The sequence below is a fragment of the Hibiscus syriacus genome, unplaced genomic scaffold, assembly GCF_006381635.1.
Source record: "Hibiscus syriacus cultivar Baekdansim isolate YM2019G1 unplaced genomic scaffold, ASM638163v2 tig00111008_pilon, whole genome shotgun sequence".
Classification (NCBI taxonomy): Eukaryota; Viridiplantae; Streptophyta; class Magnoliopsida; order Malvales; family Malvaceae; genus Hibiscus; species Hibiscus syriacus.
The window spans coordinates 96,813-124,303 of record NW_024062951.1 but is presented as its reverse complement, the minus strand read 5'-3'; the positions used below and the strand labels follow the sequence as shown (position 1 = coordinate 124,303).

Here is a 27,491-nt window from a genome sequence, read left to right as displayed (position 1 = left end):
GCTTTACAGTTGACAGCCAAAGAAGTTAGCATCCCTTGAAAGACTATAAGTATTTATCCTTGAGAACCTTGCGTAGAAAAGGGTTATTAGGACATGTAATTTTGTGAACAATTCCTGCAAAAACTGATAATTCTCTCCTCAACGCATCTCTATAAACAAATATGAAGCTATTTACCATGTATTCCACTAGCAGAAAAAAGCTCACAAACAATCCATTTCTGATCAGAGACTTCATCAACCATTTTTTGAAAACTTACCATATATAAATACTATAATGAGACACAATTATTATGAAAATAGGGCATTTGGTCTAGTGGTATGATTCTCGGTTAGGGTGCGAGAGAGTAAAGAGTTAAATGGTTCGTTTTTTTTGTCCTTAAACTTCTAATCATCCAGACAAAAATAATTTAAAAAAAATGACTAACAAAAATAAACAGAATAAATATTTTACTGAAGACAGCAGAATATTTTCCATCTGCTAAGACTGTTTTTTTTCCTGATCCAACTACCAGGCTATACCACTTGCTTACCTTTGGTGATGGTGGGATTCAAACCGACATCCTTGTTCAATAACCAAACAACTTTACCAGCTGAATTAAGATCTACAAACTTTTAGCTGCCAAGTTGTTCCATAATTTCATTTTTTAAATTAATTACAAGTATAAATCAAACAATTCCAATGTCCATGTAAAATACCTAGCAAAGTACTGATTCAACAGTCAGGCTCTTCATGGTTACATAAAATTTATAAAATTTGGGAGATTCTTAACATATTCTGAACTGATAACAGTATATAGTTATTAAAATGCAGATAGAAGCTGTAACCTGGTGGAAATATGATTTATAATGCCCTTAGCATCCAAATATAGTACGCAAATGATATTAAACCACATAAAAAATGAGAGATTGGAAAATTTAGTTTTTCCAAGAATGTGGCCATTGAAAGTTAATAGGAGTTATAAGAGAAAAGATCTAATAACTATATACTAGACATGATAAATATAAAAATAGGCATTTCGTCTAGTGGTATGCACCATTTATTGAAAACTTCTACCTGCAAATGTAATAACAATAAATTAAAGACAATGGATGAGTATTTGTTCCAGTCGCAGTTTCCTAACGTTGGGCGAGTGTGGTCCTGATTCAATTCTCAGAATGCACAACTGCTTTTTCTTCACTACCTTCTATACCTTTAAAAGTTTACACAAGAAGAAAGTTCAAACAATTTAGTTCTGGTCCAGTGGTATGATCATTGCTTAGGGTGTGAGCAAAGGTTATTAGGACATGTAGTTTTTTGAACAATTCCTGCAAAATCTGATAATCCTCCTCTATGCATCTGTATAAACAACCATGAAGCAATTTACTATGCATTCAACAAGCAGAAAAGCACACAAACAATCCATTACTGATCAGAGACTTCATCAACAAATGCACCAGTTCATGAAAATTTACCACCTATAAATGTTATAATACGAACAAAACACAATTATTATGAAAATCGGGCTTTTGGTCTAGTGGTATGATTCTCGCTTAGGGTGCGAGAGGTCCCGAGTTTAATTCTCGAAATGCCCCTTCCCTTTTCTTCTTTCATGCTCTTCTATTTCAAATATATTATGATTGCTTCAGCTTTTAAGTCAACTTTAAAAAGTAAAACATCAGATCTATTTGTTTCCTAACAAGATTCTTTTATAGCGAGTAAAAAGTAAATTATTGTTTGCCCTTAATCTTTTCATAACCATCCAGAAAAATAGTAAAACAATGATTAACAAATAAACAGAATAAATATTTTACTGAAGGCACAGCAGGAAAAAACATAGAACTAAAGCCAAAGTATTTTTCCCCTCTTTGACTGCATTTCCATATTCTCCATCTGCTTTTATTTCTTTCTTTTTTCCTGATCCAACTACCAGGTTATAATAAGTGGACTACGTCTCCACATTCCCTACATCCCCACTTCCTTGCCCTTTGGTGAAGGTGGGATTCAGACCAACATTCTTGTTCAATAACCAAACAACTTTACCAGCTAAATTAGGCTGCATGAATTATCTTTACATGTGGGCAAGCTAGCCTCTGAGCCATACCTGGAATAATAATGGTCATTGGGAAATGAAATGCAGCGTTATCTTTGAAGCCCCAGGAAACAATAGATCTGTCATAACCTGTGAAAGAAAAGGTATTAGCCCATTAGAAGTTAATACAATTTTCACAAAACTGCTAGTTAAAACATTAATTTGATAAAAGTGATATTTGGCATTTGGTCTAGTGGTATGATTCTTGCTTAGGGTGTCAGAAAAGGCTATCAGGACATGTAATTTTGTGAACAACCAAAACTGCGAAATGTGCTGTATGCTTGATACATGCATCACAAGGCTCACATCAAAGGAAGAAGTAATAACTCTTCCAAATGATCCACTCGTCCAAGCATTGGAAAAGAAGATCATAACAGAAGCATACTTACGACGACTTTTTGAATGTGATCCTGATCTTATTTAGTCAAGATGTCTTCTGGAGATACGACCGTCTGTCTCTTATCTTTCCAACGGTTCTTGAATCGTATCAATCCGATATCGGGAACTAAAGATATGGCTATTTTACTGAAGACAGTGCATGCAGAAAATCCTATACGGAATTAAAACGGGATTTTGTAAATATTACGAATTTTCAATATTTTTATTGATTATTTGTAATATAACTTAATATAGGATGATGCATTATCTTTTAGGATTAGATTTATTTTATTAGGATTTAAGGTTGGGTTAAAAATATTATATTTAGTTATTATTATTTTATTATGAATTAGAGTTAAGATATGTTTAGTTTATTATTATTTTATTCATTAGTTATTTAGGACCTTTAGAACTCAGCCCCTATATAAAGGAGACTTCATTAAACTTTGTGATTTAAGATTTATTTGATTAATAATACAATGAGAGTTCGTTTTTGCAAGTGCTGATTGCCTTGTGCTTTCGAAGCTTCTTCTCCTTGAGTTCTTTCAAGTTCTTGTGAGGGAGATTAATCTTCACACTCCAATTTTCCTTTTCATCACGACTAGGAGGGTTGGTTAGAGCCATATTATCGTGTTTGCCTTTTCATTGCGACTAGGAGGGCTCGATAGGACATTATCCATAGATTTTCCACATATCCATCCACGTCATCAATCATCTTTACCGTTCACCTTCATAAGGGAGATCTTTTGATTTCTTGGTTATCTTATTTTATTTGCAATTCCTTTATCTTTTCTTTATCTTGTTTTAATCTTATTTCTTATCTTGTTTCCAGCACCAAAAAGAAACCCTAAAAAACCCTATCTATTGCCGCCACCTTCCCCATTCATCCCTTGTTGTTCTTCATCGAGTCTTAGATCTTTTCTAGGTTTGATTCTTCAACAAGAGCAACGTTCATCAATCCGCCATCGCTTCCCTATCAATTGGTATCAGAGCTGGACCGATTCTTGGAAAGAAGCAAGCAATCTTGCTTGTTCTTGCACACAAAACCGTCAAGGTATCCCAACGGAGCTAGTCTAGAAAAGATTCATCGTTTCAGGTTCTTTTTATTTAATTTTAATTTAGATTCAAATCCTTCTTATTAGTTTGCTATTTTTTTCAAAAACAAAAAACAAAAAAAAAAAAAAAAAAAGAGCAAAAACAAAACAAAAACAAAAAAGCCAAAATTTCAAAAAAAATTGCAAAAGAAGGTATTTAGGGCTGATTTTATCCAGATATCATATTCATCCTAATATAAATCTCCAGTCCGAAATTCACCCAAATCGGAGTTCATTAGAGCCTTCAAATACGTTCTTCAGTTTCATCGGCAGATTTGGTCTAGGATCTTGTCGAATTTCTTGAAAATTCTACAGGAGGAATTTCATGGTGAAAATTTCCAGATTGCAACTTCATATATTGAAGATCATTACACAAAAAAGCAATATTTGGAGATCAAGAACACCTTCGAACAAAGTGATCAAGAAAAACAGATTGTTTGAGGACTCACCGTTCAACAGAGTCCACTGGATACTACTGAAGGTATTTGGTTCTGAAATTTTACAGGTGGTTTATTGACGCATCGAAAGACATTCAAGAATTTTCCAAAATTTTTGTACACCGGTAACCCCCTCAAAAACGTTGCTCAAGTTGATCCAGCATTTTCCAGGTTTCTGGGTTGGTTCTTTTTTTTTCTTTGACTCTTAGTGCCTTAAGTTCTTTTGTTTTTTCTTTTTATTGTTCTTGTGCATTATCTAACACATTATCTTTCTTGTGTTAGTAGGACTAAAGAGTTTGCATACTTCTTCCTTCTTTGCATTCTCGTTCTCTTGGAGTCTAACCCTTGTTTGGCCTCTAGAACTTTTAAGTTTTTTTTTCTTATCGCCTTTGCTAGTAATCAAACTCCGATACGAACTGTGGAAGACTACTTGATAAAGTGAGTTTTAAAGAATACAAGATCGGCTTACTTGCCTCTCGTTGTGTTACTTTCTTGGAGTGACTTGTGAGGTTTCTTGCTTTGTTGAATTTTCTTCCTTTTATTTTATTTTACTTTAAAATTTTCTTTTGAGTGTTATGATTTCAGGATGGGTGACAATAACAACAAGACACTTACGGCTATCTTAGCCACACTACCCGACTCACGACTCAAGTTGAAAGATTTGATGAAATCGTGAGAGAACGACAAAAACCACAATTGGATCTACCAAACCAGAATCCAAGACCTAACAATGCTGAACTTTTGGTACCCGGGCGAGAACAACCACGTTTTCAAGCACTCAAACTCTTTGCAAAACCAAAGTTCACGATCCCGTCTTTCAAAGGAGACAATGATCCAGACAGGTACATCGAATGTGAAGGAAAAGTTGATCTCATGTTCGCATACCATGACTGCCCCCAAGCTAAACAAGTTCACATCATCACCACACAATTCGAAGGATATGCTCGAACTTGGTGGATGCAAACAAGGAAAAAGATCCAGAACTTCCAAATTCCAACAATCACTTCTTGGACCGACCTCAAACAAACCATGAGGAACCGATTCCTACCGACACATTATACACGAGAAGTTAAACAACGACTACACCGACTTCGACAAGGTAGAAGTTCAGTTGAAGATTACTACAAGGAGATGCAGTTCTTACTCAATAGACTAACATAACCGAAAAAGAAGAAGTCACCGTGTCAAGATTCATCGTCGGCTTAAACTCAAACATCACTGATCTTCTTGATCTACAAGGGTACGAAAACCTTGAAGATACACTAAGAAAACAATGACAATCGAAGCACAAATCCAAAGGAGATCTCGATTCAGTGAACATTACCAAGGTACTTCAACCTCTTACCAAGGTAATCCTTCAAATCCTTCCTCATCTTCTACTCCATCTTCTCTGAAAAAGCCAAGAGATGACAAACCTGACAAGGCGAAGAACGACCAGCAAAGAATGACACACTTCCAGTCCCTAAAGATCAAATGATAATTTGTGAGGAGGTAGAGAAAGCAAAAAAAGAAAAGTTGAGAAAGAGGCAAAAGCAAAAGAGGTCACTAGTTATAAAAGCCAAAAGAATAATGACCCATGGGAGGTGAGTGAACCTAAATGTGAGAAGAAAAGAGTGACTCAAAATCTATGTGTGAGCACAAAAGAATTGAGAGATAACCTTCTTTACAAACAACCTTTCATCCTTGTTCGCTTTAGGGAATCAATTGTTTCGATTTCTAACATTAACAAGGATTTGCCTAGTGTTTTCATCTCTTTTACAGGATTTTCGAGAAGTGTTAGGTGATCTACCTAACGAACTACCACTGAAACCATGGAGAAATTATCTAAAGAAATCATACAGAAAGCAAACAGTGGTCGACACCATGTTGAATTTCAACCTAAACATCAGATTACAAGACTTGTATGCAAAAGAGGATTTTAAGACTACAAGAAATCAGTTCCTACAAAGAAGAAACCTCGACTGAAACGCATAAGACACATCACATTGATCCTGATTCGAGGTCGAATCTTTTTGAAGAAAGGGAGGATGATTCATGCATCACAAGGCTCACATCAAAGGAAGAAGTAATAACTCTTCCAAATGATCCACTCGTCCAAGCATTGGAACAGAAGATCAGAACAGAAGCATACTTACGACGACTTTTTGAATGGATCCTGATCTTATTTAGTCAAAATGTCTTCTGGAGATACGACCGTCTGTCTCTTATCTTTCCAACGGTTCTTGAATCGTATCAATCCGATATCGGGAACTCAAGATATGGCTATTTTACTGAAGATAGTGCATGCAGAAAATCCTATACGGGATTAATACGGGATTTTGTAAATATTACGAATTTTCAATATTTTTATTGATTATTTGTAATATAACTTAAAATAGGATGATGCATATCTTTTAGGATTAGATTTATTATTTATTAGGATTTAAGGTTGGGTTAAAAATATTATATTTAGTTATTATTATTTTATTATGAATTAGAGTTAAGATATGTTTAGTTTATTATTATTTTATTCATTAGTTATTTAGGACCTTTAGAACTCAGCCCCTATATAAAGGAGGCTTCATTAAACTTTGTGATTCAAGATTTCTTTGATTAGTAATACAATGAGAGTTCGTTTTTGCAAGTGCTGATTGCCTTGTGCCTTCGAAGCTTCTTCTCCTTGAGTTCTTTCAAGTTCTTGTGAGGGAGATTAATCTTCACACTCCAATTTGCCTTTTCATCGCGACTAGGGGTTGGTTAGAGCCATATTATCGTGTTTGCCTTTCATTGCGACTAGGAGGGCTCGATAGGACATATCCATCGATTTTCCACATATCCATCCACGTCATCAATCATCTTTATTGTTCACCTTCATAAGGGAGATCTTTTGATTTCTTGGTTATCTTATTTTATTTGCAATTCCTTTCTTTTATTTATCTTGTTTTAATCTTATTTCTTATCTTGTTTCCAGCACCAAAAGAAACCCTAAAAAACCCTATCTATTGCCGCCACCTTCCCCATTCATACCTTGTTGTTCTTCATCGAGTCTTAGATCTTTTCTAGGTTTGATTCTTCAATAAAACAACGTTCATCAATCCGCCACCGCTTCCCTATCAATGCTCCTCTATAACAACTCAGAAGCGCCTTACCAGGTACTCCACTAGCAGAAAAGCTTACAACTACATAGGGATTTGGCCTAGTAATGTGATTCTCGCTTGTGATGCGAGAGGTCTCGAGTTTGATTCAAAGAATGCCCCAGATCCAAGTTTCTTTTTAGTTATATTTTACTTGAAATATTGACCAATAGAAATCTTGCCAGAAATCAAATTTCAGAGCACAATAAAAACTTTATTGACCTCACAACTTGATATGTTTTCTAACTTCAGTCAGCGATTACTTGCTCAAATATAAGGAAAAGCCACATTGTTAATCTGCCATAATATCAGGAAAAGCAGGATCTGCTATAACCTCTCAAAGAAAAGGCACCTCTTACACATGGAATGAACCCACATTTAAGGAGCAGGTTAAAATACAAGAGAAGCCTCTCTTGCATTTGGTAAGCCAACAAACAAACAGCACATTTCGAGATGAACTTTCTGCATAATAGCCAAATTGTCCGGGCAGCTCACTTTATGGTATTATTCTATGTATTATAAGTTAGTAACAGAGCTTGCTAGCCATCTAGCTATTAACCAAGCATTTACCAAAAACAGGGTCCAAGTTTTAAGATGCAATGGTGACATTGAACTCTGACAGGGAAACAATAACAGTATCACGGCAAAAGCAAGAGACTAAAATCACAATAGCAAGGAAATTATGCTAGGAGCACATCAAAAGCAAGAGAAGAAACAACGGGCAGCTCATGAGTTATTACCCATCGAGAGTTAATAAGACCTGATAACCAGCTAAATTAAGATCTAAGACTATGATAACCAGATTGAAAAGTTTATTAGGACAATAAATAGTGATTAGGTTTCTACTAGCGGCCAGTTGTTCAACAATTTCATTTTCTAAATTATTTTGAAATATAAATCAAAATATTCTAATTTTTATGAACAAAAAATAACTAAAAGCCTATTGATTTAGAAGTTAAGACTCCTCACGGTTAAAATAAATTCATAAAATTTGGGAGATTATAACATATACATGTTTTGGCCTCTAGGGCTTCCATACTCTGGATTGATGACAGTAGACAGGGATTAAAATGTGGATAAAAGCTGTAACCTGCTGGAAATGCGATTTCTAATGCCCTTAGCATCCAATTATAGTAGGCGACTGATACATTGAACCATATCAAAAGTGAGAGATTGGAAATTTTTGGTCTTCCAAGAATGAGTCCATTGAAAGTCAATAAGAGTTCTAGAAGGAAAGATCTAATAACTATAAACAAGACATGCCGAATATCAAAAAATGGGCATTTGGTCTAGTGGTATGATTCACGCTTTGGGTGCGAGAGGTCCCTAGTTTGATTCTCGGAATGCCCCAAGGTCCTTTCCTTTTGGTTTGGTTCCCTATCCCAAAGTATTTTATTAGAGTAATGTGTACTTGAAGTCAACTTTTGATAACAAATACAGAACAATATAAAATTTATCGACTTCACCTTCAATCAACAATGAGTTACTAAAATATAAGGAAAAGTAAGAAAGAACCTCATTGCTTCTCTGCCATATCAGGAAACTTCAGATCTGCAATAACCTCGCCAAAAAAAAGGAAGGAATTAAAGCGCATCTGGGGAGCAGCAGGTTAAAATACAAGGGAAGCCTCTCTAGTATTTGGCGTGCAGGTCCGGCAAACAAAACAACATTTTGTGATGTACTTTCTGCATACTGGGCAAATTGTCCGGTAAGCTCATCTTTAAATCACTTTGTGGATACCATAAGTTTGTGACAGAGAGCGCTATCCATCTAGCTATCAATCAGGTATTTACCAACTAAAGAAAGAATGTACGACTAAAGTATCCAAATTCATTGTCCATATATCTTGCCCTTTTAGTTGACCCAAATCTGAAATTAAGTGTCAAAATGTGTACCAGACCAAAGTGAAAACTTGTCTTGAAAGATGGTATAAGCCAATGAAGTTCCCGGTTGAAGTAATCACATGGACTAAAGTAAAAATGAAAAGGAAAGTGAGGTTGTTTGGAGTGATTACAAGATAATATTTATTTAAATTTTTTCTTAATCATTTATAACGTACACACAACCTGCAAACACAATTGCACAAATTCGAGTCCTCTAAAGAGAACAGGAGTCCATTCGAGAGAACAACACTCCTTTTTACCACTGATACCACTCAATAAGTTCAGTTGGTTGCTTTTATTTTCTATGTTTAAGCATCAAATTGTATATTTGTTTTATGAAATCAATGGTTAATAAGTTGCTAAATGCATATAACAGTGTTGTTTGCATGTTATTATATGTGACATAAATGGATCAGCATTAACCTGTCAAAGAACCCATCAAATTGCAAAGTTAATAGGCTTTAAATATTGGTCCTACAAAATGGAAATCTGACATAAACCTGCAAAATAAAGGCAGAAAACAGTCAAATCAACAACAATCAATTCAGCTAAAAAGACAACACAAAAGGCAAACAGAAAGGAGAACAGGCCTCCTCCATTTAGTCCCTTCCCTTGCACCGATAACCCTTCAACAAAAGGTCAAAACGGGATTCAAGCCTAGTTCATCCAATTTACACAAAGGCTTTACAGCTGACAGCCAAAGAAGTTAGCATCCCTTGCAAGACTATAAGTATTTATCCTTGAGAACCTTGCAGAGAAAAGGGCTATTAGGACATGTAATTTTGTGAACAATTCCTGAAAAAACTGATAATTCTCCTCCATGCATCACTATAAACAATTATGAAGCAATTTACTATGTATTCCACAAGCAGAAAAAAGCTCACAAACAATCCATTTCTGATCAGAGATTTCATTAACAAATGCATCATTTCTTGAAAACATACCACCTATGGATTATATAATAATAATAATAGGAAAATCAACATCAAAGCTAGGAATTTGGTCTAATGGAATGATTCTCACTTAGGGTGCACATTGAGGAGTAGGGTAGTGCAGTTAGTTAGTTAGGCAGTTACATTGTTAGTTCTTGTTGATGTATATAAACAAATAGTTGATAGATGAAATAAATGAGAAAGTTGTCACATTAACATGGTATCAGACTAGGAGAAATAATAATTGGGTTTATGTCTTTTTGGGTTGTTTTTTGGCCCACTTCAGTGATAGGGGTTTTTAACAGTGCAAGAGGTCCTGAATTCAATTCTCGGAATGCCCCTGTCATTTTTCCTTATTTTCTTTTACAGCGAGTAAAAAATAAATACAGTGTATTGTTTTTCACTTAATCTTATACCCATCCAGAAAATAATAAAAAAATTACTAACAAATAAACAGAATAAATGTTTTACTGCAGACACAGAAAAAAACAGAGAGCTAAAGTCAGTATTTTGACTGCGTTTCCATATTCTCCATCTGCCAAGACTGCTTTTATTTCTTTCTTTTTTTCCTTACGCTTTCAGACCTACATCCTTGTTCAATAACCAAACCACTTTACCAGCTAAATTAAGATCTACAGACTTTTAGCTGCCCAGTTGTTCAGTAATTTAATTTTTAAATTAATTAGAAGTATAAATCAAACAATTCTGGTGCCCATGTAAATTAACTAGCAATTTACTGATTCAGCAGTCAAACTCTTCATGGTTACAGGGAATTTATAAAATTTTGGAGATTCATAACATGTTATGATAAATGTTTTGGCCTCTAGGGGAATGATACATTGAACCACATCAGAAATGAGAGGTTGGAAAATCAAACCTTGAGTTCTAGGAGAGAAAATCTAATAATTGTATGCTAGACATGTAGAAAGCGAAAAAAATGGGCATTTGGTCTAGTGGTATGATTCTTGCTTTGGGTGTGAGAGGTCTCGAGTTCAATTCTCAAAATGCCCCAATTTCTTTTCCTTTTCCTTTTGGTTCCCTATATTATTATCTTTATTAGAGGAATATGTACTGAAGTCAACTTTTAAGAACAAATACAGAACAATATAAAATTTATCGACTTCACCTTCAGTCAACACTGACTAGCTAAATATAAGGAAAGGGAAGAAAGAACCTCATTGTTTCTCTTCCATAATATCAGGGAACTTCAGATCAAAATACAAGGGAAGCCTCTCTTGCATTTGGCGTGCAGGTCTGGCAAACAAAACAGCATTTTGTGATGAACTTTCTGCATAATGAGAAAATTGTCTGGTAAGCTCATCTTTATACCACTTTGTAGGTACCATAAATTTGTGACAGAGCGCGCTAGCCATCTAACTATCAATCAGGTATTCACCAACTAAAGAATGTACGACTAAAATATTGAATTTCATTGTCCATAAATCTTGCCTTTTAGTTGATCCAAATCTGAAATTAAGTATAAACTAACATCATTTATATGAAACAAAATGATCCAAATCAAATCTAAGTTTTAAGAGGCAATGGAGGCATTGAACTCTTAACAGGCAAACTATAACAGAATTAATAAAAGCAAGAGACTAAAATCACTGTAGCAATGAAATTATACAAGGAGCACATCAAAAGCAAACAATTGGCAGTTCATGTGGTATTTACCCTTCGAGAATTAATAGGACACTAGAAACTGATAAAAAAACTAACATTAATGACAACAATATTGGGCATTTGGTCTAGTGGTATGATTATTGCTTAGGGTGCAAGAGGTCCCGAGTTCAATTCTCGGAATGCTCCTTTGTTGCTTCCCCCTTATTTGCTAGTTAAAGAACTAAAAGTGAATAAAATCAATTTGCAGCATTTGATCCAGTGGTAAGATTCTCACATAGGATGCGAGAGGTCCTATGTTATATGAGAAATGACCATTTAGTCAAAATCCAAAAGTATAACAGTTTAGAATCTTAACTTGAGATCTGTTTGTTTTCTGACAAGATTCCTTTGCAGTAAATAAAAGAAAAAATTTACAGCTAAAGTAGTTAGCCATCCCATGCGCATATAGCCTTGCAGAGAAAAGGCTAACAATTCCTTAAACACTGATAAAATTGGGTTGTATGCTCCACTAAAAACAACTACTTTGCACTTTACTATGTATTCCACATTTCCACTAGCAGAAAAGCTCACAAACAATCTAGTTTTAACCAGAGACTTCGTCAACAATTACAGGTTTGAGTCATTTCTTGAAGATTTACTACCTATACATGTAATAATGAGCATGCATTATAGTCAACAAGATAGGGCATTTGGTCTAGTGGTATGATTCTTGCTTTGGGTGAGAGAGGTTCCAAGTTTGATTCTCGGAATGCCCCAGCCTCTGTTTTTTAGGAACTTGTATTTCCATGTAAATATTTAGCTAGAGGAATGTGGCCAAAGTCATCTTCCAAAGTTCAATACAGGTAGTTTCTCACAATATTTTCCCAAATAAGAGTTGCAAAAGGAATTAAAATCTTCAGATAAAAGAATCTGCCTTACCCTGCAGAAAAGGACAACATATGAGAATTCCCTTAATGAACAAAATGTTCAAGGCAAGAAATCCTAGTGAATAAAAAATTCAAATGTACAATTTTTAATCAACACATGGTCTCATTTTTTTAATCTATTTGTGCAATTGCTATACCGAACAGGGTGGCAAAATTCTGCAAAGGAGCAAAACAGATCAAGGTGGGATTCATTCCTGGAATCTTAGTAAAATTATCAAATGGCTTTAAAGGCCAAAGTAGATAGAGCCTCCACCTATTACATCAACAGATTTTGGAGTTCAGTTTGAAAGTCCAACAACCAAAAGATTATGAGGGCACAACATTAATAATCAGTTGAAAGCTACCTAATTGCCCAATAAGCTCATCCTTGAACTACTCGTTTAAATAACAAGGTGGTAGTCAAACCGCAGAACAAGTTTCTAACAAGTCGGCAGGTACAGTTAAAAACCTAGCACAATCTTGAAGAAAGGAGATAATAACTAAAAACAAATTCAGTAAAACATCAAAGATTGAGCATTTCGTCTAATGGTATGGTTCTAGATTTGGGTGTGACTTGTGAGAGGTTCCATATTCTATTCCAGGAATGCCCCAATTTCTTTTATCTTTTCCATATCCTCTAAAAGAAAAGACATCTCATACACATGGAATGAAAGCACATTTGAGGCGTTGGTTAAAATACAAGGGAAGTTTCTCTTGCATTTGCCTGCAGGGCCAACAAACAAAACATCATTTTGTGATAAACTTTCAGCATAATGGCTTGATTGTCCGGTAAGCTCATCTTATATATTCATTGTCCATAAATCTTGTATTTAGTTGACCCAAATGTGGAATTAAGAAGTAAAAACTAAAATCATTTCTATACTACAAAAATATCCAAGCAAAATCCAAGGTCCAAGTTTTAGTAAGGAATGGTGGCATCAAACTCTAACAGGGAAACTACAACAGAATTACAATAAAAGCAAGAGACTAGAATCACTATGCCAAGCAAATTATATTAGGAATACATCAAAAGCAAGAGAAAAAACAATAGGCAGCTCATGTGGAATTACCTATTGAGAGATAACAGGACCCTAAGAACTGAACAAAATACTGAAACATTATCTACATTAAAGTTGGGCATTTGGTCTAGTGGTATGATTCTTGCTTAGGGTGCTAGAGGTGGGCAACAAAACAAAAAGAATAAATATACATTTGATAAGCCAGAATAAAATATTTTACTGAAGATATGTACCCTACTTATATTCCAGCAAAAAAGCATGGAACTAAAAAGGCAAAGTATTTTCCCTACTTTCGAAGTGAATTTCCATCTTCTCTATCTACTGAGGCAGCTTTTAATTAACATCTAAAAACTTTCATAACCGGCTTGAAAATTGTATTAGGACACTGGTTATTAGGTTTCTATTAGCTGCGTAGTTGTTCTATGATTTCATTTTTAAAATTATTTTGAAGTATAAATCAAAATGTTCTAATTTCTAAGCACAACAACTAGCAAACTATTGGTTTAGCGTTACGACTCTTCATGGTTAAAAGAAACATATAGAATTTGGGAGATTCATAACCTATTGATGTTTCGGCTTCCAAGGAATTCATATTCCCAATTAAAAACAATAAAGATGAATTAAAATATAGATGAAAGTTGAAAATTGGTGCTAATGCTATTCCAAAATCCCTAAGCATCAAATTGTAGAAGGTCAATAATTAATTGAACCACATAAAAAGTGAGAGATTGATAAATTTTGGTGTACACTGAAAGTTAAAAGGAGTTCTAGGGGAGAAGATCTAATAAGTATAAATCAGACACAATGGATAACAAAATTGGGCATTTGGTCTAGTGGTATGATTCTTGCTTTGGGTGCAAGAGGTCTAGAGTTTGATTCTCGTAATGCCCTGATTACTTTTTTTTCCTTTCCAGTCTCCTACCCGGAATAACAGTCAGAGAATGGAATGCTATAAGTATAACCCTATGAAAATAACCATGCTATGGACCTCTTCCATTAGCTAATGGAATAAAGCAGTTAATTGACGATAACCAATTCATCCCAAAAAAAGGGACCTCTTCCATTAGCTAATGGTATTTGTGATTAGGGGGCATGTAATTGTATTTTGATTTATATACGAGTTTGGAAATCTGTTTTATTTTTAAATAGTGATAAATGATTTTATAAGTTTACATGTTCTGATAAAAAGTTTTAAAATTTCCGCTATTTTTACGGTGGGTCGCTCCGGTGACCCTAATGTGACTTCCCGAATCGGATCGGGCTACCCTCATCGGTTTGGGGGGTTACATTTAGTGGTATCAGAGCTATGGTTTGAGTCAAAATTTTTCAAGATAGACCGGCCGGTCAAATGTCAAAATATGTCTGATCAGTACATGCCCCTAGACTGCAATCGTACCTCTCTGAGCCGGAACTCCAGGGCTGAGTCCCTATCTGTATTGAGTAAACCAAAGTTTCTATCTGCTAAGGCTATACTTGTACAAAAAGGAATACCAGTAACATATGTCTAAACGCTGTAAAGTATCTCATGAGCCATGTGAGAGTTATTCATCTGAGAATTTCTGACTCGACTCCGGAAATGAAATTGAGATATGTTGCTGCTCTACGAGCCTATTCACGTATCCAATGCTGAATTGATTTCACAAGAATAAAGTTGTTCTGATTATTTACTTGGACTGAGGGAGAATTCTGAAGAGATTGATTACTCGAGAAAATTTTAAATTCTTTTATTGAAATAAGGAAAAATTTATGATAAGAATGTATGCTCAGCTGGTTAAGGATAAGTGGAGGAATCGTACTTTTATAAAAGCTATTGATAGATTTGAAAGAACTGATGGAAGTTTCATTTATGCAATTATGTGAAATGAAGGAATTTCGAGGACGAAATTTTTTTTAAGGAGGGGAGAATTGTAACACCCCAATTTAGGGGCTAAATTTAAGAAAATATAAATTGGTGGATTTAATTTGGTATTTTGAAAGAAACAGGGGATTAAATTGTAAAGTTCTAAAGTTGGCAAACCGTTTTCAGAAGTGCAGAAAGTTCAGTGGCTAAACCTATGATTTAACCATTTTTTTAATATGTTGAATTATAAATCTGATTCTCGTGCGCAGGCAGCAGAAATTTTCCAGATTTCCCTTCTCCATCAACCCAACTTCCAACTCCGATCTACTCGCCGTCCGACCTCCAAACGACGAGCCGAAACAACCATCGTGTTCGTTGTCAACCGAGGAACAAAACCCCTCAAACCTTTCGTCGTGAATCATCGCCGTTCGTCGTGAATTTCAGTCGAAAGTATCGTCGGTAATAACTCGGTTTTAGTTGGTTTTTCATCGATTCACGACGATCGGGTCATCCGTTTACGACACCTCCCGCACCATCGTGTTCCTTGTGTCGTTCCGAGTCCACCGGTGTTCTCCTTTTTCTCCGGCGGCGGCGGCGCGTTGGGAGGTGAATCGATCAAACTTCCCGATTTGTTGAAATCGAGCTCTCCGCCGTTCAAAATTGTGAACCGAGCTTTGTAAGTATCTCGATATCGCTCAAAATAATTTTTAGGAATTTTTCCGAGAATTTTCCGACATTGGGTTACTGTTCACGCGCCGCACGCGCCACCACCTGAGAATGGGCTTCGTCTGGAAGCATGAGGAGCCGTTTGAGCCGAGCCGTTTGAGCCGAGCCGTTTGAGCTGAGCCGAGCCGTTTGAGCTGAGCCAAGCCGTTTGAGCTGAGCCGAGCCGAGCCGCCTAGACCGAGCCGTTTACTGTTGACCACCGTTGACTGACGTTGACTATAGTTAACCAAAACTTTGACCAGCTTTGACCGGGCATTAAACGACCTTTGACTTCGACCGAGTATACCTATCTTGATAGTTTTCGACGTTCCAAATCCGATTCCGCAATCCATTTTCCGAAATTCGGACCCGAAGGCCTCGATATTTCCGGTCAAACCCGTTGACTTTGATTTTGACCGAAAATTCCAAATTTTCAAAAAGTCATACTTTATGCTTTCGACGTCCTGAATCCGAATCCGAAGTCGGTTTCGCCAAATTCAAACTCGGTAAGCTGTTTTTGACTGATTTATCACCCGATTCGATCCGTTTATCGCAATTAAGCTCCGTTTCTGATATAATTTATGTTGATATGTATCTGAGGAATTATTAGAAGTTGAATTGAAGATCAAAGGCGTTCGAATGGAATTTTTATGGTCGATCAGTATTGCACAAAAATCGAGGTAATACTTTACTACCTCTTTATGCTTTATGGAGCATGTTGATATTGGTAAATGCATGAATAAGATAATGTTGGTCACTTTTGTAGAGTTGAATAATTTATTCACTCGATATGAATGTGGTAGAAATTCTGTAACTGAATACGGATCGAATGACTAAGATAAGAGATTGATAATTGTTAGAATTAAATTACAAGTTTGTGATTGGTGATAAAGAAATCAGCTCTGGATTTGTAACTTATATTTTATATCATCAAGGGTTAAATGTTAAAGATACTTGGATGAAAAATTATGAGAATACTCCGATATGGTAAAATTACGAAATTACCCTTATGTTGGAAAATGACAAGAATTGCCCCTGGAAGTTGGTTAATAACTCTGAAAATACATATTGATCCGATATAACTACTGATGTGCATAAGAAATGTTAGTTTTATTTGGAAATTTTGGATAATCGGTTTTAATCCTATGAGAGTTTGTGAAGGAATCATTTCAAAATCAAAGAATGTTCGGGAAAGCAATTGATCATAGGATCTCTAAATTATAATTATTTTCGTTAAGTGCTAATATTGAAATTATTTGGTTAAGAAATTACGAAAATGCCCTTGAGAGATAAAATAGTCTGAATTGACCCTGAATGAGAGAGTACTTTGAGGATTTGTACTTAACTCGATTAAGTACGAATTTAATTGTTAAGATCCTGTCTTTGTACAGAAAAATTTATAATATTTCGTTTGTAAATCTGAGAAGACACTTGACCCGAAAATATTCGAATAAGGAGTAAATACTTGAAGAGTAATTTATTGGAGGTATTCTGCTGATAGAATTGTTCGAAAGGACTGAAGTAAATGATAAGATTGAATTAAATAATAAGACCGGATGGAAGGAAATGATTGAAATATTCTAGAATTATAAAATGACCAAATTACCCCTGGAATGGAAATAACTCAAGAATGTCACCAAGCTCAGGAATGAATGGATATACTCAAGCTTTGAAATGAATAGAAAAAATGTTAAGCACCAAAATGACCAAAATGCCCTTATGACCTAGAATAAGTAAATGTCTTGGATTAATTAAGAAATTCAAATAAACATGGATGTTGTGCTACCAGTAAAAGTTGTGAAACGCAACTTAAGTGATTAACCAACGTTAGTACTATATCATTACCTGAATGATATAAGTATCACTTGAATGTTTGTTCATCTGCTCAAATTTGGATCGATGATAATTCTGGAAGTACTTGGCGCAGCTCAACTTTAGAGCGCATACAGTACTAATAAGTGGGTAGTCGTTAGTCAAATCAACCACGAATACCATAATAACTTTATTATATGAATAAATTGAAATGAAATGTAGTACAACGTGTATTTGAAAATTCAGAAACGTCTGAATTATTCTGGAAAACTTTAAAGTAATCGAGATAGACTTGCTTAACAAATGAACTAAGTAACATCAATGAGTATGGATTAAATAGGTGATTTGATGAGTTTGGAAACACTGTTGAACTTACATGATGAATTGTCATTATGGGTTATGAGCCATGGATCCAGTACGTCAGTATTTCCTGATATTGTTGAAACGTGGAAATGAAATAAAGACCGTTGGAAGATTTATTCAGTGATGATTATGGGGATGATCTATGGATCTGCACTATGGTATTAAAGAGTGAATGCATTGGAGGGATAATGAATTGATTTGTTGACATGCATCAGTCTGTGAGTTGTGTAACTTGAGTTGTTTAATAATACTATCGATAGTCATAGATCGTAAATGACTTGAATCTTCGATTACATATTTTGATCTAAAATCAATTCGGTCATGTTTGAAAATGCAAGTAACGCAGAAGGAAAAGATTCTGAATACCTCATTTGGTACAATTGGGCTGAAATCCTATGAATTCAAAGTATATTCCGGAATACCCCTGATTGTTTGGGTAATGGAATCACTCGCAGTAAATCTGAATTTAGAATTATTATGTAAAAAGGTTCCTGAACGTTTTCCTGATGCACATGGAAACTTAGTGGAATTCTAAAGTATCAATCAGAAATGTCTGATTATATTGGTTAGAAATCGATTCTCTTCAATGAGATCTTATTCCTGGAATCTGATCAAATTGCACAAGTTCGTGTTATCTATATTGATAACTACAAAATGCGTCTGAAAAATATATGGATTCTCTAGTGTGTTCCTTATATTTTGAAAAAATTGTTTTATTGTTTTAACACGTGGTACACTGAAATCTATGGTTTCTATTTTATGGATGCACCGACTTAACGGTGATGGCTTATGGATTTGTATCATTGTATAAACTGTATCTTGGAGATACAGATTTGTAAAGTACAGCTCTGATCAAGCTGGAAAATTTTTATGGACCTAATGTGACACTTAGGTAGGCTCTGCGGCCCTGAGATCATTCTCGGGTAGGCCCTGCGGCCCTAAGATGTGTTCTTAGGTAGGCCCACGGCCCCGAAATCTATCTTGGGTAGGCTCTCAGGCCCTAAGATGTTCCCTTAGGTTAATTCTTTGTAAGATGGTTTTAAAATACGAGTTTAAAAAGCTCCACTACAATATGGTTTATGGGATTTTACTGAACTATCATTTGATTAGTGTACCTATTATGATTTTATCGTATTGATGAAACACACTAGACATCCTATTTGACCTCATGAAAACGTGATTGTATGAAAGGTTTCTTATGAACTGAGATTCATGGCTTCTACTCGATGAACTTCTAAGGGAACCCCAAATTATTCTACAAGCTGGTATACATATGATTCAATAAGGAAATTATATGGCTTTTTATTTATCTACATGTCATGTAGCATCATCTGGTAGTTCTGTATTACTGAGCTTTCCAAAGCTCACTCTATTACTCACCTTTTCAGGTTAAAACAATTGTACCAGTGCATCTATCGACTTCAGTAAGGGAGTTCTTCCGGCGTGGTTGCAGAGTATGGTATTTGTGATTAGGGGGCATGTAATTGTATTTTGATTTATATACGAGTTTGGAAATCTGTTTTTTTTAAATAGTGATAAATGATTTTATAAGTTTACATGTTCTGATAAAAAGTTTTAAAATTTCCGCTATTTTTACGGTGGGTCGCTCCGGTGACCCTAATGTGACTTCCCGAATCGGATCGGGCTACCCTCATCGGTTTGGGGGGTTACATTTAGTGGTATCAGAGCTATGGTTTGAGTCAAAATTTTTCAAGATAGACCGGCCGGTCAAATGTCAAAATATGTCTGATCAGTACATGCCCCTAGACTGCAATCGTACCTCTCTGAGCCGGAACTCCAGGGCTGAGTCCCTATCTGTATTGAGTAAACCAAAGTTTCTATCTGCTAAGGCTATACTTGTACAAAAGGAATACCAGTAACATATGTCTAAACGCTGTAAAGTATCTCATGAGCCATGTGAGAGTTATTCATCTGAGAATTTCTGACTCGACTCCGGAAATGAAATTGAGATATGTTGCTGCTCTACGAGCCTATTCACGTATCCAATGCTGAATTGATTTCACAAGAATAAAGTTGTTCTGATTATTTACTTGGACTGAGGGAGAATTCTGAAGAGATTGATTACTCGAGAAAATTTTAAATTCTTTTATTGAAATAAGGAAAAATTTATGATAAGAATGTATGCTCAGCTGGTTAAGGATAAGTGGAGGAATCGTACTTTTATAAAAGCTATTGATAGATTTGAAAGAACTGATGGAAGTTTCATTTATGCAATTATGTGAAATGAAGGAATTTCGAGGACGAAATTTTTTTTAAGGAGGGGAGAATTGTAACACCCCAATTTAGGGGCTAAATTTAAGAAAATATAAATTGGTGGATTTAATTTGGTATTTTGAAAGAAACAGGGGATTAAATTGTAAAGTTCTAAAGTTGGCAAACCGTTTTCAGAAGTGCAGAAAGTTCAGTGGCTAAACCTATGATTTAACCATTTTTTTAATATGTTGAATTATAAATCTGATTCTCGTGCGCAGGCAGCAGAAATTTTCCAGATTTCCCTTCTCCATCAACCCAACTTCCAACTCCGATCTACTCGCCGTCCGACCTCCAAACGACGAGCCGAAACAACCATCGTGTTCGTTGTCAACCGAGGAACAAAACCCCTCAAACCTTTCGTCGTGAATCATCGCCGTTCGTCGTGAATTTCAGTCGAAAGTATCGTCGGTAATAACTCGGTTTTAGTTGGTTTTTCATCGATTCACGACGATCGGGTCATCCGTTTACGACACCTCCCGCACCATCGTGTTCCTTGTGTCGTTCCGAGTCCACCGGTGTTCTCCTTTTTCTCCGGCGGCGGCGGCGCGTTGGGAGGTGAATCGATCAAACTTCCCGATTTGTTGAAATCGAGCTCTCCGCCGTTCAAATTGTGAACCGAGCTTTGTAAGTATCTCGATATCGCTCAAAATAATTTTTAGGAATTTTTCCGAGAATTTTCCGACATTGGGTTACTGTTCACGCGCCGCACGCCACCACCTGAGAATGGGCTTCGTCTGGAAGCATGAGGAGCCGTTTGAGCCGAGCCGTTTGAGCCGAGCCGTTTGAGCTGAGCCGAGCCGTTTGAGCTGAGCCAAGCCGTTTGAGCTGAGCCGAGCCGAGCCGCCTAGACCGAGCCGTTTACTGTTGACCACCGTTGACTGACGTTGACTATAGTTAACCAAAACTTTGACCAGCTTTGACCGGGCATTAAACGACCTTTGACTTCGACCGAGTATACCTATCTTGATAGTTTTCGACGTTCCAAATCCGATTCCGCAATCCATTTTCCGAAATTCGGACCCGAAGGCCTCGATATTTCCGGTCAAACCCGTTGACTTTGATTTTGACCGAAAATTCCAAATTTTCAAAAAGTCATACTTTATGCTTTCGACGTCCTGAATCCGAATCCGAAGTCGGTTTCGCCAAATTCAAACTCGGTAAGCTGTTTTTGACTGATTTATCACCCGATTCGATCCGTTTATCGCAATTAAGCTCCGTTTCTGATATAATTTATGTTGATATGTATCTGAGGAATTATTAGAAGTTGAATTGAAGATCAAAGGCGTTCGAATGGAATTTTTATGGTCGATCAGTATTGCACAAAAATCGAGGTAATACTTTACTACCTCTTTATGCTTTATGGAGCATGTTGATATTGGTAAATGCATGAATAAGATAATGTTGGTCACTTTTGTAGAGTTGAATAATTTATTCACTCGATATGAATGTGGTAGAAATTCTGTAACTGAATACGGATCGAATGACTAAGATAAGAGATTGATAATTGTTAGAATTAAATTACAAGTTTGTGATTGGTGATAAAGAAATCAGCTCTGGATTTGTAACTTATATTTTATATCATCAAGGGTTAAATGTTAAAGATACTTGGATGAAAAATTATGAGAATACTCCGATATGGTAAAATTACGAAATTACCTTATGTTGGAAAATGACAAGAATTGCCCCTGGAAGTTGGTTAATAACTCTGAAAATACATATTGATCCGATATAACTACTGATGTGCATAAGAAATGTTAGTTTTATTTGGAAATTTTGGATAATCGGTTTTAATCCTATGAGAGTTTGTGAAGGAATCATTTCAAAATCAAAGAATGTTCGGGAAAGCAATTGATCATAGGATCTCTAAATTATAATTATTTTCGTTAAGTGCTAATATTGAAATTATTTGGTTAAGAAATTACGAAAATGCCCTTGAGAGATAAAATAGTCTGAATTGACCCTGAATGAGAGAGTACTTTGAGGATTTGTACTTAACTCGATTAAGTACGAATTTAATTGTTAAGATCCTGTCTTTGTACAGAAAAATTTATAATATTTCGTTTGTAAAATCTGAGAAGACACTTGACCCGAAAATATTCGAATAAGGAGTAAATACTTGAAGAGTAATTTATTGGAGGTATTCTGCTGATAGAATTGTTCGAAAGGACTGAAGTAAATGATAAGATTGAATTAAATAATAAGACCGGATGGAAGGAAATGATTGAAATATTCTAGAATTATAAAATGACCAAATTACCCCTGGAATGGAAATAACTCAAGAATGTCACCAAGCTCAGGAATGAATGGATATACTCAAGCTTTGAAATGAATAGAAAAAATGTTAAGCACCAAAATGACCAAAATGCCCTTATGACCTAGAATAAGTAAATGTCTTGGATTAATTAAGAAATTCAAATAAACATGGATGTTGTGCTACCAGTAAAAGTTGTGAAACGCAACTTAAGTGATTAACCAACGTTAGTACTATATCATTACCTGAATGATATAAGTATCACTTGAATGTTTGTTCATCTGCTCAAATTTGGATCGATGATAATTCTGGAAGTACTTGGCGCAGCTCAACTTTAGAGCGCATACAGTACTAATAAGTGGGTAGTCGTTAGTCAAATCAACCACGAATACCATAATAACTTTATTATATGAATAAATTGAAATGAAATGTAGTACAACGTGTATTTGAAAATTCAGAAACGTCTGAATTATTCTGGAAAACTTTAAAGTAATCGAGATAGACTTGCTTAACAAATGAACTAAGTAACATCAATGAGTATGGATTAAATAGGTGATTTGATGAGTTTGGAAACACTGTTGAACTTACATGATGAATTGTCATTATGGGTTATGAGCCATGGATCCAGTACGTCAGTATTTCCTGATATTGTTGAAACGTGGAAATGAAATAAAGACCGTTGGAAGATTTATTCAGTGATGATTATGGGGATGATCTATGGATCTGCACTATGGTATTAAAGAGTGAATGCATTGGAGGGATAATGAATTGATTTGTTGACATGCATCAGTCTGTGAGTTGTGTAACTTGAGTTGTTTAATAATACTATCGATAGTCATAGATCGTAAATGACTTGAATCTTCGATTACATATTTTGATCTAAAATCAATTCGGTCATGTTTGAAAATGCAAGTAACGCAGAAGGAAAAGATTCTGAATACCTCATTTGGTACAATTGGGCTGAAATCCTATGAATTCAAAGTATATTCCGGAATACCCCTGATTGTTTGGGTAATGGAATCACTCGCAGTAAATCTGAATTTAGAATTATTATGTAAAAAGGTTCCTGAACGTTTTCCTGATGCACATGGAAACTTAGTGGAATTCTAAAGTATCAATCAGAAATGTCTGATTATATTGGTTAGAAATCGATTCTCTTCAATGAGATCTTATTCCTGGAATCTGATCAAATTGCACAAGTTCGTGTTATCTATATTGATAACTACAAAATGCGTCTGAAAAATATATGGATTCTCTAGTGTGTTCCTTATATTTTGAAAAAAATTGTTTTATTGTTTTAACACGTGGTACACTGAAATCTATGGTTTCTATTTTATGGATGCACCGACTTAACGGTGATGGCTTATGGATTTGTATCATTGTATAAACTGTATCTTGGAGATACAGATTTGTAAAGTACAGCTCTGATCAAGCTGGAAAATTTTTATGGACCTAATGTGACACTTAGGTAGGCTCTGCGGCCCTGAGATCATTCTCGGGTAGGCCCTGCGGCCCTAAGATGTTCTTAGGTAGGCCCCACGGCCCCGAAATCTATCTTGGGTAGGCTCTCAGGCCCTAAGATGTTCCCTTAGGTTAATTCTTTGTAAGATGGTTTTAAAATACGAGTTTAAAAAGCTCCACTACAATATGGTTTATGGGATTTTACTGAACTATCATTTGATTAGTGTACCTATTATGATTTTATCGTATTGATGAAACACACTAGACATCCTATTTGACCTCATGAAAACGTGATTGTATGAAAGGTTTCTTATGAACTGAGATTCATGGCTTCTACTCGATGAACTTCTAAGGGAACCCCAAATTATTCTACAAGCTGGTATACATATGATTCAATAAGGAAATTATATGGCTTTTTATTTATCTACATGTCATGTAGCATCATCTGGTAGTTCTGTATTACTGAGCTTTCCAAAGCTCACTCTATTACTCACCTTTTCAGGTTAAAACAATTGTACCAGTGCATCTATCGACTTCAGTAAGGGAGTTCTTCCGGCGTGGTTGCAGAGTATGGTATTTGTGATTAGGGGGCATGTAATTGTATTTTGATTTATATACGAGTTTGGAAATCTGTTTTATTTTTAAATAGTGATAAATGATTTTATAAGTTTACATGTTCTGATAAAAAGTTTTAAAATTTCCGCTATTTTTACGGTGGGTCGCTCCGGTGACCCTAATGTGACTTCCCGAATCGGATCGGGCTACCCTCATCGGTTTGGGGTGTTACAAAGTCCATATGTCATTCTGACCGATAACCATGCTATGAACCTCTTCCATCAGCTTTCTCCTTTTGCACCATATGCCTTCAACCAAAGGTTAAATTAGGATTCGGACCCAGGTGACCAGGTCAACAGAATTTTAAAAAAATGACTTTACTTTGTGAAAATAGACGACTTTAGTAGTCTTGCATAACTGTTAATCCCAATAGCAAAAAAGATCACAAGCAATCTGGTTCTGAACAGAAAGTCAAAGATTTCATCAATAAATAAAGACATCCACCAGTTCTCGAAAACTACTAGCAGTAAATGTGATAACAACAAATGAGTATTTGGTCTTGTGGTATGATTCTAACTGTGGGTATGAAAGGTATCGATTAAATTTTTGGAATGCCCAACTGCTTTTTTTCACTATCTTCTAACTTTAGAATAAAATATTAATTGTTTACTGACAAGATTTTTCAAAAAGAGTTGCAAAAATAAATAAAATAATATGTAACTTTTTTAATAGTGAGTAACCTAAAATACATATCAAAGCCCTCAGATATTAGATATTGGTCGTCCCTGCCAAAAAGGGGATCAATTTTCATGCAATGAACCTACATTTGAGGAGCAAGTTTAAACACTTGTTGACCAAAATGTTCATGGAATGACAAACTAGTGAATGAGAAAGCCAAATATCCAGTTTTAGATCAATACAAAACCTCTTCTTTCTTTATTTTACTGGAAAAAGCTAATGACGAAAATAATTTATGTTAAACATCAAACATTGAGCATTTCATCTTGTAGTATAATTCTACTGGCATTCAACTTGCGACCAAGTTAGCAGAGAGAAATCCAAAATCACAGGGTATTGAAGAAAAAGAGAACTAACAACAAATTATATTAAACAACAATAATCGAACATGTAATCTAGTTGTATAATTCCTACGTCGTATACAAGAGGTCCTAAGTTCAATTCTCTGAATGCCCCAAACCATTTCTTCTTCTTTTTCCATTTCCAAAATTTGCAACTGGAAATAATCGATCATCCTAATCCAGCTTCAAGTCAACTTTGAATTAAGAGTATACTGATAAAGAAATTTATATGCGGATGGTGGGACTCTTTTTCTATCATAATATACAAATTCCAAGAGTAAGCCTAACCCTAGGCTCGAACCGGTTAAAAATCAAAGAATTCTCGTGAAACTCAAGATATATATATATAAATTGAGAGATCATCAGTCGAAAACACTTACCTCGAACAAAAATCACCAGACATTAGCAAACAACAAATAACACGAGAAGTCGTCAAGCTCCATAGCAGCCGCTTATAAGCGGTTACTGATTAGCTTCTGAGGAGTTGGCGGTCCATTTAAATGACTGGAAAATGGAGGGAAAAGGAGAGGAAAGATTTTAGCGGTTAATTTCCATGGCCTTTCGCCGACAAGAAAAGGGGTCAACCGGTCAAGTGGAAAGAAGTAAGACTAGGCCATTATGGTCAGTACTCGATCCTCAAAATGGAGTCGACAACAGAAATCAATCAGGTTTTCGTTTGGGCTTTTGGGATCACAATAACTTAATTATTCACAAACATTCCTTTTTAGCAGTTGAATTAATTGTCAAAAAAAAAAATCTCTCTTCGTAATATAAAATTACTTTGGGGTAAACTATATTGGTAATCTTGAATTTTTAGGAAGCTTACATTTAGTAACCAAACTTTTAAAACTTATATTATAATAACTAACCTTTTAATTCGCCATTATTAGAATCATTGTCGAGAGCAGCCATTAATGTTATTACCGAAAAATTAAAGAAAAATAATGCCCATAAACCTAAATATTAAATCTCAAAATTACATCTCAAACCCTAAACTCAAATCTTCCCAATCCACAAACCATAAAAATAACAACATAAATGAATGTGGCGGTAGAGATGAAAACGGCGGCGAAAGGTTTAATTTGTATAAATTATTAAAGTCACAACTAACTGTATTTTATTCGGAGTAGGGTAAATAACTCAATGGTGACGACTGTATAACGCATGGACATCAGGAGCTGTCGAAATCACTGAAAAATAATAAAGGAAAACCTTGAATTTCGACGACCATTCGCGACGCTTTTCACGACGATTGACGCAGTTTCACAATTGATAAGGACCGAATTTTGGTCGCAACAGTGAGGCGATTCAAATGGCATCAACGATGAATACCATAGATCGAAGATGACTTATCAACAGTGGAGGAAACAAATAATATTTTTAAGCTTTTTGTTTAAATAAAAATTTCAAAAAAAAATATAAACGTGACACGTGTCACTTAATAGTCGAGTTTATGGACATTACGGTATATGCACCTAAAAGTATAACATTAGAAACGTTAGACACCGAAATTTAATGAAAAAAATCTTTAGACACTTAAAGTTAACTTTGGTTTACTTTAGGCACTTATTTTTGTATTAAGCCTTAAAGTTATGTTAACTTTAAACATTTAAATTCCAACCCATCAAGTGGACCGATGGTAAAACAAAATTTGTTTTTCTTAGAGATTTTAGGTTTGAGTAGTTATGTCTGTAAGAT

At 35.3% G+C, this 27,491-nt stretch overlaps 1 long non-coding RNA gene and 1 other non-coding gene across 3 annotated transcripts; one reads left to right on the top strand and one right to left on the bottom strand.

Moving 5' to 3' along the window:
* Positions 1–730: 730 nt before the first annotated feature.
* Positions 731–26,474, bottom strand: LOC120149597. 2 transcript variants are annotated; one of them, XR_005518481.1, is made up of 5 exons: positions 26,174–26,474; positions 9,398–11,194; positions 8,607–8,776; positions 2,082–2,159; positions 731–1,336 (listed from the first exon to the last, which is right to left on the bottom strand). It is a non-coding gene; the product is annotated as an uncharacterized LOC120149597 (long non-coding RNA). The 2 variants fall into 2 exon arrangements; XR_005518482.1 differs by having other exon boundaries at positions 8,607–8,642.
* Positions 11,644–11,715, top strand: TRNAP-AGG. The gene has a single exon. It is a non-coding gene; the product is annotated as a tRNA-Pro (tRNA).
* Positions 26,475–27,491: the final 1,017 nt, after the last annotated feature.